We start from the raw sequence: 14885 nt of genomic DNA, 5'->3' as shown, positions 1-14885 counted from the left end.
TGAGATTGACCTGTTGCTTCTCAGTGGCAGCAAAGTGCTGTGGTATTTGAGAGGATCACTTAGAAGAAATTCAGCTTCGGCAGCTTCTCAGAGCACAGCTGCGCATCTGTGCTGCGCTCCTGCAGAAGCGTGCTTGGCCCAGGTGTTTGCTCTTGTGGTCTCGAGGGCCCAGCTGGGAAGAAAGCCTAGGGCCACTCACCGTGGCAGAGGACAGCTCCCCTGCCGGTCACAACTGCCCTGCCATGAAAAAATGAATTTGCTGCAGTTAGAAATAGGAATTTCTGCAGATGAACTTCCAAGTGCTTTCCTTGAGGGGATGGGCTCGGAGTTGGAACTGTCTGGCCTACAGTCCATCATTTCTGCAACACTGTACGCGTGTCCTGGAGAACTCCTGGATGATGAGACAGAATATGTTTTCTTTGGTGCTTTAAAGCCCGTGTTTTCAGAGCAAACAATAGAATACAAGAAAATGTTTTCAAGGGTAAAAAGTGCATCCAATGATCTGCAGGTGACACTGGGATTACTAGCTCCATGATGAACTTCTGGATTAGCAAATGTCATGCCATAGTTAGGGCTCAGGCAGAACAATAAAAAGAGTGATATTACCTTTAAAGTTTGTCTTGGAATGATTTATTTCACATTAGGTCTAGATGCATACAGTGTGGCTATTCAATTCTTGCTTTGGTTTGAAGGACTCGACAAACTTAGAGTAAGTGCAGTTTAAACTCCCAACAGGCTGGGTGATCTGGAAGGGTACTTTTTGAACCTGAAAAATTCAGAATTTGAACTTGAAAAATTCAAAATTGGAAAAGCATTTCAGAAGCATCCTGACATATACACTATTTACATATCAGTTTAAGACTCTGTTTAACATAAAATTCTTCACATATCTTCCTTCCACATTCTAAAGGGCTCCAATCCAGATAGTTTTCATCGAATGGAGGTGCAAATTTATAAAACCACCCTCTTCTCTGCTGGAAGCCTTGCTGAGTTCATAGGAAGCTTACCATTTCTGCATTTTACAAAATAATTTTGGTATGTAGGAATATTTGTGATTTCTCATATCTTTTTCCTTCCACTTGAAGCAAAATTTAAAAGGAGGCCCGATGGTGAAAGTTGCAATATTAAACTTTAGAATGATCCTTTCTCCAATTAGGAACCCTAGCAGTGTTACCGTAAAATGAAAATGAGCTTGAAAATATTTGATGTAGCTCACTTACAAAGGGGCAACTCAAGTATTTCCATTACAGAGTGTTCCCACTTTCTAGGGATTGAGACATTTGTAACAATTAAGGGTGGTTTTTTTTGCAGTAACTCCTCTTGATGATAACTTTGATAAAGGTCATTTAAGAGTCATACTTGTGTGTAAGTTTTTAAGGAATCCCAAAATATGACTTAAAAAAAACATTTTTGGGATTATTAATTGCATTATCAGTTTATATCGTGTGCTTAATTACTATGCTGTGTGCTATTTTAGTGTTTTGAGAAAATGAAAAAAAATCTGTTCTTTAGCTAATAAAAGTCTTATTTTACGTGTGTGAAAAAAAGAATTTATGGACGTATCTTTTAAAACAACCAGAGTAATCCCAGAGCCTGGGTGGACAGAATGCGCAAATAAAGGAATGGGTAAATGAGGAAGCTATTACTTTCCCTTTTTACATTGAGGAAAGAAATTGAGGCTCAGAAAGGAAGAGGCAGGGCCCAGGCTTGTCTGATGTGAACAGTCTTCATTTACCAGAAATTCTTAGATTATTATGCCAACAAGTAACGCCTGAGGCAGTTAGAAGTAGAAGCTGTTGATGACTAGCTACAAAACCCCTGCCTCCCAGAAGGAAAACAAGGTAGGAAGGATCAGTGACCAAAACAGGGTGAGGGATTCTCCCTGCCCCTGTCAAACACTGCTTGGGCTGCCTCTCATTTATGGGGACATGGCCAGGGATCGGGCTGTGCTGAAGGGAATTTGCAAATTCCACCTTGGAGATACACAACCACAAAACGAGTTCAGGCAAACACAGCCAGACACCAGTGTGGGTGTGGGACTAACACGAGCTGTTGACTCCATCGGTTCTGGCATGACAGCAATGTCCACTGGCCTGTAGCAGAGAAGGCCTGAAGTCACCCAACTAGTAGATGGTAGGGAGCCGGGAGTGAAGGGAGCCTGGCCAAGCAAGGCCCAGGGCCAGCTACCCCTTCCGCCTCCTGGGTTAGATCTCTGGAAGGGGTAGCTGTCTCTCCTGAGGAGGTTGGAGGAGGGGGGAGACCCCTTGCTGGGACCCCTGCCATTGCCCACAGTCGAGCCCCAGAAGTACGCTATTCTCCATTTCTAAGCACAGCCCAAGCGTGGACATGGCCCTTTGCCCACGGTTTCCAAGCACACTGTGCCATGTCTATGCTGAAGAGTCATAAGTAGCACCATAAAGACAATAACTAACGAATAGTGAAAAGTATCACAGTGGTCAAGTTTGCCAAACCCACACTTCTGATTTCAAGGGCCCTCCAGTCTGGGCAGTTAAGTGTGACTGTCCCTGTGACTGCTCACTCACCAGTGCCAGATCCTGGAAAGCATGTGCTGTCCTTCATTTCGTTTCATTCCTTCAAGGACCTTTGGGGCAGGTGCTGTGGCCACACCTGCACAGGCACCCAGGGCCGGTGCCACTTCTAGCCTCTGTCTTCCTCCACCAGTCGGGCAGCTGATTTCCTGCCTCTTGAATGTAGGCACCTTCCCACCAAAGCCAGGGAGAACCGTCCAGCTCATCTTGGGCTGTCCATCCAGGCCCATTTTAAGTCAGGGGAACATATCCATCCACAGTCAAATGGTGGGAGAGGCAAGGCAGACAAGCGTCCCTGCAGCCGAGACCCCACTCCAGTAAAGGAAGCAGCCTTCCAGATGCTGGTCCACCGAGGGCCAACACCTAACAAAAGCAAGGACCTTGACACTGTGCAACAAGAATTAGACCCCTCTCCTCCTCCTTCTCCTTCTCCTTCTCCTTCTCCTTCTCCTTCTCCTTCTCCTTCTCCTTCTCCTTCTCCTTCTCCTTCTCCTTCTTCTTCCTCTTTTACTTCTTCTTCTTTTAAAGAAAGGGCATAGGCAGTAAGAGAACCTTAGATTTGACCTTAGGTCAGTTTTATTCGAACTCCTCCAGCTTTTCCAGTAACAGCCAGGATCCTTGGACAAATCGTTTGATTAGATGTTGGAATATTTTTCCTTCTCTCTAACTCCCCGATAAAATTATATGGAGAAAACCCTGGGTACGCTTCAGGGGAAAAACAAAACAAACAAACAAACAAAAAGCAAAAAGCATTGTCTCTTGGGTTTCCTCATTATCTTTTTTTTCAAGATTTGTTTATTTAATTTATTTTTCTCCCCTTCTACCCCCCTCCCCCCAGTTGTCTGTTCTCTGTGTCTATTTGCTGTGTGTTCTTTGTTTGCTTCTGTTGTTGTCAGCGGCACGGGAATCTGTCTCTTTTTGTTGTTCATCTTGTTGTGTCAGCTCTCCATGTATGCTGTGCCATTCTTGGGCAGGCTGCACCTTCTTTCGCACTGGGCGGCTCTCCTTCTGGGGCACACTCCTTGAGCGTGGGGCTCCCCTACACAGGGACACCCCTGCGTGGCAGGGCACTCCTTGCGCACATCAGCACTGCGCGTGGGCCAACTCCACACGGGTCAAGGAGGCCCGGGGTTTGAACTGCGGACCTCCTATGTGGTAGGCGGACGCCCTAACCACTAGGCCAAGTCTGCTTCCCCCTCATTACCTTTTGAAATTTGAAATCCCCACCAAGGCAGCTGATCCAGATAGCAAATCAAGTCCCTACTTCATTACCTGTGACCCCATACAAAATAAAGCTCACCTGCCCTAAATCCACCTCTTTAAGACAAACCTCTGTCAAATCAAGGGGAGTCTTGTTAACTTCCTTTTTATGTCTATAAAAATTGATGGCCATCTCTAGAAGCCTGAAGCTACTTCTGTTCTTGCAAAGTGACGTGGCTTCCTTTACCACAGCAAAACTTCTATGTCCCAGATAAAATGCAAATTCAACTCCAGTTTGTCTTTCGACATTCCCTTTCTCGGAGTTGACACAACTAGGGCTTGGTAATAAAACATCAGATGAAAGATGGTACAGACTTTACCAACTTAATTAGGAATGAAGCAAGACAGAGATGAAGCCATCCTGGCACCATCACGAACTTGACATCTAGAAGATGCTCCACCTGTGGAATAGACAGCACCCATTCTGGCCTTAATGGATATAAGTTGACAACCATTCTGGAGCTAGGAGAAGAGGCACCCTGGGCAGGTGGGGGAGAGGGAAGTGAAGGTTTAATGGAGCCAAGAGGTCATGGGGGACAGAGAGAAGAAAGAGAAGATTCAAAAGGGGGTGGGATCCCTCGCAATGGCAGGTAGGGTGGGATGAGATTGAGAGGGTAGGAAAAGAGCAAAGAAATTCACCCAAACTCCAAACATTTGTGTACAATGTATGGGTTGGTAGCCAGGACTGGAGCCAGAACTAAAAGAGTAAAAGTGTTGTTTCCTTTTTCTGGACTCCAAATATATCTGGCAACTTTGCTGTAAAGCTGTTTAAGGGGTTGCCAGGAGTCATCAAACCATAGCCCACAGAACCAGAAGGGTGCTCCAAATGAAGATGCCTCACACAGACCACTTGCTATCCTGCTCAGCCTATAAAGCAGTGCTTCTCAATCTTTAGTATGTATGCAAATCCCAGGGATCCTATTAAAATGTAGATTCTGAATATCAGCAAGTCTGGGATAGGTCCTTTCCTGCCTCATAATTCCTTTACATTTTTAGCAGGACCGAGAGAACACTGACATGTGCTATCCTTGTATGGGGTATGTGCTTGCAGAATAAAAAATGTTCGGCACCAATGCCTGGGGGCAAAGCAGACCAATGAAGGCTGTTGGAGCCCAGAGAAGAAGGAGAGAGATGGCCAGGAGGGAGGTTCACACAGGCCTGGAGCTTTAGTCTGGAGGACATGCCAGTCCCCCCAAGCATCTGTTTTAGTTTCTTAAGGCTAATGGAGTAAAATACCAGAAATGGGTTAGCTTTTATATTGCAATTTATTCGGGGTAAAATTTTAGTTCTGAGACCATGGAAATTTCCAAATCAAGGCATCATCAGAGATGTTTTCTCACCAAAGGTCAGCTACTGGCAGATCCTACACCCCTGCCATGGCACAAGGCAAAATGGTGTGTCTGCCAGTCTCTGTGCTTTAACCTCCAGGTTCACCTTCTCTTTCACCTTGAAACTGCTCTGTGTGTCTGGCCTCTTGTGGGAGCCTCTTTGCTTCAGCTTCTCTGCTGAGTCCTACCACTGGCCTCTCTCTCAGTCTCTTGGGGTTTCTCTATCTTTCTGCAGCTGTAGGTGGTTCTGGAGTTTTCTCCACATGACAGGGTACTATGGCAGCCTTCTTTATCTGTGTGTTTCTGCTTTCAGTTCTCAGTTTATGTAAGACTCCAGCAAGAGGGTAGAGGCCTAACCTGGGTCACGCCTGACTGACATAGCAAAGCAAAAGCCCTAAAGCAATCTAATCAAAGCTGATCTAATCAAAAGGTCCTTTAACTAAATCTAACCAAATGGTTCCCCAAAAAATAGATTTACCACAGGAATGGGTTAGTTTAAAAACATAATTTTCTGGGGTCCACAAAAGACTCACACCAGCCCAGCATTCTTAAAAGTAGTTGTGTTATTGACCCGGATCCACTCCTGGGGTCAGACCCACAAAACGGGCCTCCTGTAGAGTGTCGTTCAAGACAGTTGAATGAAATCAGTTCGGTAAAACAGAGCAGAAAATTTAATCTTTGATCAAGGAATGGAGGAGGATGGACTTGTGTCCATTATAGTGCCTCCTTCACAAAGGGAGATGAGCAGTGCCCTTTTATAGATGATTAGGGTAAGAGGGCTTAGCTTGAGCATGTGCAGATGGTCCTCCTTTGCCCTCAGCACTTTTGCACACAGTATTTTTTGCACACAGTATTTCTGTCCAGTCACCGCCTTGGGCAGAACTGTTTGGGTTGCTTTTGTGGTTGCTGGTAGGTGGCTTGGGCATGTGCAGAGGTCTTCTTTGCACTCAGCACTTCTGCACACAGCTCCTTTTGCACATGGAACCCTGCTGCCATAAAGCAGAACTGGTTCAAGCAAATGTTGTGGTTACTGGCATCCAGCACTTGATTTCTGAAAGCAAATATTGCTCAAACAAAGTGAAGCAGGCTAGTAAGATGGTGAATCAATAGATGGATCTGGAACCCGGCAAGAAGTACACGTGGACATCAATAACCCCTAGATGGCTGTTGGAAGACTCACGTGAGAAATCCAATTCAGAACAAGATTTCCTCTGGAAACCAGGATAAGCCCCAGATATTCTCCAGGGGCCTTATTATCGGGCCCTCCTGGGGGATTGATGGGTGGGGTAATCATTCAAAACAGCAAACAGCTGGGACTTCTCCCCTGCCATTAGCAAAGGAGTGGAATAATTAATGATTTAAAAAGCAGGAAACGGACTTGGCCCAGTGGTTAGGGCGTCCGTCTACCACATGGGAGGTCCGTGGTTCAAACCCTGGGCCTCCTTGACCCGTGTGGAGCTGGCCCATGCACAGTGCTGATGCGCGCAAGGAGTGCCGTGCCACGCAGGGGTGACCCCACGTAGGGGAGCCCCACGCGCAAGGAGTGCACCCCATAAGGAGAGCTGCCCAGCAAGAAAGAAAGTGCAGCCTGCCCAGGAATGGCGCCGCCCACACTTCCCGTGCTGCTGACTACAACAGTAGCAGACAAAGAAATAAGACGCAGCAAATAGACACAGAGAACAGACAACAGACAACCGGGGGTGGGGGGAGGATTTAAATAAATAAATCTTTAAAAATAAAATTCCAGGATCAAATTTAAAAAATAAATAAATAAATAATAAATAAATAAATAAAAAGCAACAGCAAAGGCTGAGCTCTCTCTCTTGCTCTCTTGTCCTCACCCTGTCCCCGTGCCATTCCAGTGCCGGCCCTCTGTGCCCTGCTCTTGCCGTTTTTCCCTTCCCATGATGGCCATGCACATAAAACCTGGGCGTTTATCATTCATAATGGGAAATTGTAGTCTTTAAATCAACCCAATTTATCATTCTTCAGGCCTTCCTCTCTACCCAGGACCCATGACCTGTTATTTTCTCCCATTTCTCTTCTCACCATTCCTTAACAAATTGCTGGCCTAACTAATGCGGCATGCTCTTGAAATTCATTTCTGCAGCATAGTCAAGACCCTAGGCAAAATCCTGTTACAAAAGGTTTAGGTGGAAATTTCCATTAGTAACCATCTGATGACATTCTAGTAACAGTTGAAGAGGGGAGGGGACTGTGTGCCTTCAAACTGGATGGAGGTTCAGATTAAGTCAGTTGAGTTTTGAAGAAAATGATGCCCTTCCTAAGCTTAGAGTACTTGGGGACACTCAGGACACATTGGATCACAATTATTAGTCACTCCCAATGTTCATCTTCATCTTGCTCTCATAGTACAAGAACCCCTGATTTTTTCCCTGGGACATGGCCCCCAGAATTTTGACTGCCTTGAACAGACTCCCTTGCAGCTAGGTGTGAGTATTGGCTGGAAGACGGACATGGTGATGAGCCCTCTTGGACCAGACAAACCAGACAAACACCTGGGGATGGCAGAGAAACAAGATGAAGAAGAAAAAAGATGGATCCTGGATGAATCTGAGCAGCCGTATCAACCCACTGCCTACATCTGGACTATTATGAGCAAGAAATAGGCTTCCATCTTCTTTGAGCTACTCTTTTTGGATTCTATCAAGTTAAAAATATGCATTCAATTCTGAAAATACTTAGAGTCTGAAAGGATACAGGTTATCATTTATGGGAAGGTGGGGCCAAACTCCCATCCATCAGCTCAGTGCTTTACATTCAACAAATAGTCATTAAGTACTCTAAGGATGAGACACTAAGCAAAACAAACAAACCTGACCTAATGGAGTTTACATTCGGTATTATTTCACTTAAACTTTATAACCACCCTGTCAGGGAAATTGCTGTCTTTGCTTTAGAGATGAGATTAAGGTGGATGAATTTCTTTGAGGTCACACAGCTGGTGACTGATACATTCAAGATATCAGTCAGGTATACTTCCTACCAAACCCATGTCCTCCCCACTAATCCAGTCGTTTCCCAACTGTACTCTGTGGAACTCTAATGATTCCCCTGAGGTTTATCTGGGGCTGTTATGGATGGAGGATTGTGACTATCAGGTTCCAAAGGGAAGGTTTTTCCTATGAGACCAAGGAAGGCCCAAGATTAACCAAGAGAGATACCAAAGGATACCTCAAGGTCAACAGATAGTGATGAGCAACAGGTAGAAGGACAACTCAGAGGGCACTCCTCAAGACAGATGGTGCCTGCAGCCAGCAGATCCCAGAGTGCCCAAGCTCTCAATATGTCCCCTATCAACCTACTCCCTAATGCCCTGCTGGGAAAGGGGCAGGGCTCTGAGACTGACTTTCTATAACCCCCTCCAAGTGAATTGGGGGTATGCCTCAAAATGCAAATTGAACTACAGAAAAATAAAACTCCTGATGCATTTTACATATCTGAGTTTGTGGCTGGAGTCACATCATGCATACACACACACACACATCAAGGAAAAGTGACTTTAAAAGAAGTACACCACTTTGGAGGACAGTAGAGACTAGAGATAAATCCATAAATTCTAAATTGAAGAAAGAGAAAAATACCACAGTTCTAGGAAAATGGCACTGGAGTAGCTCAGGTAGGGCACAGCTCTCCTACAAAATACAGGAGAAAAAACATAGAAGTCATCCAAGCATGCTGCCTGGGGGACCTGCAGACTGGAAGAGTGCTGCACGCATTATCCAAGAGGGACTGGGGGTGGAAAGATGAAGAGGCCTAAAGGAAAACTGTGAGTTGCTCAGAATGCAGCCCATCCCCCACCCTCAAGGTGAACAGTCTTTGTAAAACCTGTGGCTGAGTGACCAGCAGAGAGGGAAAAGGACATATTCCTCCATGGGAAAAGGGAGGGTGCAGCAGAGGGCTGAGTATGGTTTCTCTTCAGTAAGTTTAATCAGCATAACCTGGTTTTGAATCACTGGCTCAAAAGATCCAGACAGTGGACATTGAAGTATTCATTTCCATGGAAATGTTTGCCAAAGATGGCACACCATCTGCTTGCCAACTGGGAAAGTGAAAAAAGACAAGGCCTTTCTCTTCTGTTTCTTTCCCAGGCACTGTAAGATCTAGTCTGCACCCCATTAGTGACTCCCTGCCCCTGTTTTGATACACTAAACAGGCAAACTTAATGTTTTAGAGAAAACTGAACCCCAAATCAAAAAAGAGCTGTGAAATAAAACCATTAGGCAAGGGAAAGAAATTAATCAGCAGAGTAAAAACACCAACAAAATCAGATGCCTCAATATCAACAAAACTTACAAGCCATACTAAGAAACAGGAAGAAAGGGCCTAGCCAAAGGAACAAACCAAGAAACCAGATGAGATACAGGATTTAAGACAACTAATCAATGATAATTACACAAATCTCTCTAGTCAATTTAAAGAGTTGAAGGAAAATATGACTAAAGAGATAATGGATATTAAAATGAGACTTGTGAGCATAAAGAACAATTTGAAAGCCTTCAAAAAAAAGTAACAGAGCTTATGGCAATGAAAGACACAATGGATGAGATTAAAAATACATTAGAGATATATAATAGCAGATTTAAGTTGGTTGAGGACAGAATAAGGGAATTAGAAGGCGGAGCTTCTGAACTTGAGAAGAGAGAGAATAGAAAGAGAAAAAAAATGGAAAAAAATGAACACGGTCTCAGGGAAGTGAATGATAGCATGAAATACACAAACATATAAGTTACAGGTATCCCAGAAAAATAAGGGAACAGAAAGGGACAAAAGAATATTTAAGCAAATAAAGGTTGAAAAATTTCCAACTCTTATGAAAAACAAAAATAGTAATATTCAAGAAGGACAACATCTCCCAAACAGAAGTTTGAATAGACCTACTCTGAGACACATACTATTCAGAAAGTCAATGCCAGAGATAAGGAGAGGATTCTGAGACCAGCAAGAGGAAAGCAATGCATCACTTTCAAGGGATCCTCAATAAGACTAAGTGCCAATCTCCCATCAGAAACCATGGAGGCAAGAGGGCAACAGTATGATGTATTTAAGATATTGAAAGAGAAAACTGCCAGTTAAGAATTCTTTATCCAGAAAAACTGTCCTTCAGAAATGAAGGTGAGTTTAAAGTCTTCATGGACAAATAAACACTCGGAAATTTGTCACCAAGACATTGGATTTACAAGAGATACTAAAGGATGTGCTACAACCTGAAAGGAAAAGACAAGGGTGAAAGGTTTGGAGAAGAGTGTAAAAATGAAGATTATAAGTAAGCGTAACTAAAAGGGTTAAAAGACAGACAATAGTAAGAAGTGACGAAAAGCCAAGATATAAAATGGACAAAGTAAGTAATGTCTGTACAGTAATAACATTGAATGATAATGGATTGAACTCCTAATCAAAAGATATAGACTGACAGAGTGGATTTTAAAAAATTTGAGCTATTTGTTGTTAACAAGTGTTGCTGTGTTACTGCCTCCCTCCACCCCTCCTCCCAGCTGTTGTTATCTCCCCCTTCCAGCTGCTGCTGTTTTTCCCGCCTGCCCGCCCACATTGCCAACATATAATCTGCCTCCTTCCTTAGCCACTGCTTACCTCATAGCCATCCGCCCACTTCCACCTATCTACCACCGCCCCGTAGCTAGCCCGCCCTAGCTCCAACCCCTCCTTCAACCCAACCCTATATAACCAAGTGTACTTCTGCAATAAAGCAGACCTGTTCCTGTGCTCAGGTGGTCTCCGTGGTTTTTTCTTAACCGCGCGTCCCCCACGCCTGGAGAACTCCGGCTCTCCTTCTTGGAGTGCCCCCGCCGGCGGTTTCGCAGGAGTAAGCCCCCCCGATTCTTGGGCCTGAGCGAGGTCGCTATCCTCCAGCTCAGCGACAAACAAGAGATTCACCTTAAAAGCAAGGACATATTCAGGCTGAAAGTGAAAAGTTGGAAAAAGATATGCCACACAAATAGTAATCAAAAAAGATCCGGAGTAGTGGTAATATTAGATAAAATAGATTTTAGATGCAAAATTGTTATAAGAGATGAAGAAGGTCGCTATATATTAACAAAAGGGACAATTAACCAAGAAGAAATAACAATAATAAATATTTATGCACCTGACCTAGGGTCCCAAAATATATGATGCACACACTGGCAAAACTGAAGGGAGAAATAAACATCTCTACAATAATAGTTGCTGAATTCACCACATCACACTCAACATTGGATAGAGCATCTGGGCAGAGGATAAATAAGGAAACAGAGAGTTTGAGTAACATTATAAATGACCTAGACCTAACAGACATTTCTAGAGCATTACACCCCAAAACACAGGCTATACATTCTTCTCAAGCAGTCATGGATCCATCTCTAGGATATACCATATGCTGGATCAGGAGTAAGATCACAATGAATTTTAAAAGATTGAAATTATACAAAGGACTTTCTCTGCTCATAATGGAATAAAGCTGGAAATCAATAACAAGTGGAAAAGGGAAATTTCACAAATACATGGAGATTAAACAACACACTCTTAAATAATCAGTGGGCCAATGAAGAAGTAGCAAAAGAGATCAGCAAATATCCCAAGATGACTGAAAACAAGAACATGGCTTATCAAAACCTATAGGATACAGCAAAGGCAATGCTGAGAGGAAAATTTATAGCCCTCAGTGCTTACATCAAAAATGTAAGTGTACATCCAAGAGAAACTAGAGAAAGAACACAAACCAATCCCAAACCAATCAAAAGGAAAGATATAATGAAGACTAGAGCAGAAATAAATGAAATGGAGAATAAAATAACAACAGAGAGAAGATCATCAACAAAATTGAAAAACCCTTAGCTAGGCTAACAAAGAAAAAAAAGAAGCAAATAAAATAAAATCAGAAATGAGAAGGGGGACAATACCACTGACTCAACAGAAATGGAAGAGATCACAGAGGGTACTGTGAACAACTGTGTGCCAACAAACTAGGTGATGAAATGGACAAATTCCTAGAAACATATGATCAACCCACGCTGACCCCAGAAGAAACAGAAGACCTTGATAAACCAATCACAAGTAAAGAGATTGAAACAGTCATCAAGAAACTCTCCAAAATGAAAAGTCCAGGATCAGATGGCTTCACAGGTGAATACCAACAATCATTTAAAGAAGATCTAACATCAGTCTTGCTCAAACTCTTGCAAAAAGTTGAACAGGAGGGAATGCTACCAAACTCATTGTATGAAGCCAACATCACCCTAATATCAAAGACAAAGAAATTAAGAAAAAAGAAAATGACAGACCAAGTTCTCTAATGAACATAGATGGAAAAAACCCTCAACCAAATACTCTGAGTATAATTAACACTGCTGATTTATAAATGTGATTGTGACTGACAGGGGTAGACTGGAGAGGTAAATGTCAACTGAAAGTCAGCTAGAAGATAATCTAGGCACGGTATAACAGTGATTTGGGGGTAGATAAGGATTATGGTTAATAATATAAATACAGGAATGTTCTTCTACTACCGTTGTTAAAGATATGGTGATACACGGGCAATTTATGGAATAGAAGACTAAATATTGTGAAGATGTCAATCCTACCCAAACTGATTTATAGATTCATTGAAATACCAATCAAAATTTCAACAGCCTACTTTACAGAAATAGAAAAGGCAATCACCAAATTCATTTGGAACAGAAAGTCTGCCTAAATAGCAAAAAGCATTCTAAAAAAGAACAGTGACATGGGAGGAATTTCACTGCCTGACCTTGAAACATATTACAAAACTACAGTGGTCGAAATGCCATAGTATTGGCATCAAAAAGACACATCAAACAGTGGAATAGAACTGAGAGTTGAGAAATAGACCCTCACCTCTGCAGTCAATTGGTTTTTGACAAACCTGCAAAGTCCATGTTAATGGGACAAAACAATCTCTTCAACAAATGGTGCTGTATCAACTGGATATCCATATCCAAAAGAATGAAAGAGGAATCCTATTTCACTCCCTATATAAGAATCAATTCAACATGGATCACAGACCTAAATATAAAAGCCAGGACCATGAAACTACTAGAAGAAAATGTAGGAAAACATCTTAAAGACCCTGTGGTATGTGGTGGTTTTTTGGACCTTATACCCAAGGACACACAGGAAAAGAAAAAATAGATAAATGGGACCTCCTCAAAATTAAACACTTTTGTACCTCACAGGACTTTGTCAAAAGGGTGAAAAGGCAGAAAATATTTGAAAACAACATATCCAGTAAGGGTTTAATATCCAAGATATATAAAGAGATATTACAACTCAACAATAAAAAGATAAACAACCCAATTAAACAATGGGCAAAAGACTTGAATAGACATTTGTCCAAAGAAGAAATACAAATCACAAAAAAACACATGAAGAAATGCTCAACATCACTGATTAGGGAAATGAAAATTAAAACTATAATGAGATATTATTTCATACTTATCAGAATGGCCATTATTAAAAAGACAAAGAACTGCAAGTATTGGAGAGGCAGTGGAGAGATAGGAACACTTATTCACTGCTGGTGGGAATGTAGAATGGTACAGATGCTATGGAGGACCTTTGGCAGTTCCTAAAGAAGTTGAATATAGATTTGCCATGTGACCGGCAATACTATTATTGGGTGAGTAGCTGTTTGATATTGTTTATGAATTCCAAAAATAGATAAGGATTTTATTTGTAAACTGGTCTGTCTGCAGTTTTACTTTTACATGATTAAATTACGATTAGGGTATTAACTGGGCTGCGTCAGTTGGGTGTTGAGTCCCTGCCCCTTGATATACAGATAAAAGACATAGCAAAGGACAAAGTTGGGACTTTGGGATGCTGGAACCCTGGGAAGTAAACACACAGGAGAAGAACACAGAGAAAGAGCAGTTTCTGTTAGACACAAGGCAGAGGTCCCAGGAAGAGAGACAAGCCATTTGCTTCATGCAAGCCATCTGAAGCTGCAGAAACCAGAGCCCTGAGCAGCTGAGCCTGGAGATAAAAGAGGCCCAGAAGAGAGATGAGACTTATCCCAGCCTACAGCTGATATCAGAAGAAGCTGGGACCACAGAGCTTTCAGAGGAAGAGGGAGGCTGGACGTTGGCAGCCATCTTGCTCCAACATGTGGCAAAAGACTTTGGTGAGGGAAATAACCTACCCTTTATGGTCTGATAACTGTAAGCTTCTACCCCAAATAAATACCCTTTATAAAAGCCAACCAGTTTCTGGTATTTTGCATCAGCACCCTTTTGGCTGACTAAGGGCACGGTATATACCCAGAAAAACTGAGAGCAGTAATGTGAACAGATATCTGCACATTAATATTCATAGTGGGGTTATTCATGATTTTCAAAAGTTGGAAACAACCCAGGTGTCCATCAACCAATAAGCGGATAAACAAACTGTGGTGTATTCACAAGATGGAATATTATGCAGCTATAAGAAGAACTAAAGTGGTAGAGCAAGACAACATGGATGAACCTGGAGGACATTATGTTGAGTGAAGCAAACCAGACACAAAAGGACAAATACTGTACTACTATGAACTAAATTGTATAACATATTGTATGATTTCATTTATATAAAATGTAAATATAAATCAATTTATAAAGATGAAATTAGATTAGTGGTTATGTAAGGCTGGGACAGGCATGGTAAAGGGTGTAGAGTTTTTCTTTTTGGAGTAATGAAATGGTTCTAAAATTTTTTGTGTGAATGAACGCACAAC

This window comes from Dasypus novemcinctus, chromosome 3 (assembly GCF_030445035.2).
Source record: "Dasypus novemcinctus isolate mDasNov1 chromosome 3, mDasNov1.1.hap2, whole genome shotgun sequence".
In the NCBI taxonomy this organism is placed as follows: Eukaryota; Metazoa; Chordata; class Mammalia; order Cingulata; family Dasypodidae; genus Dasypus; species Dasypus novemcinctus.
The sequence above is the reverse complement of the archived record's forward strand: the minus strand, read 5'-3'. Positions refer to the sequence as shown.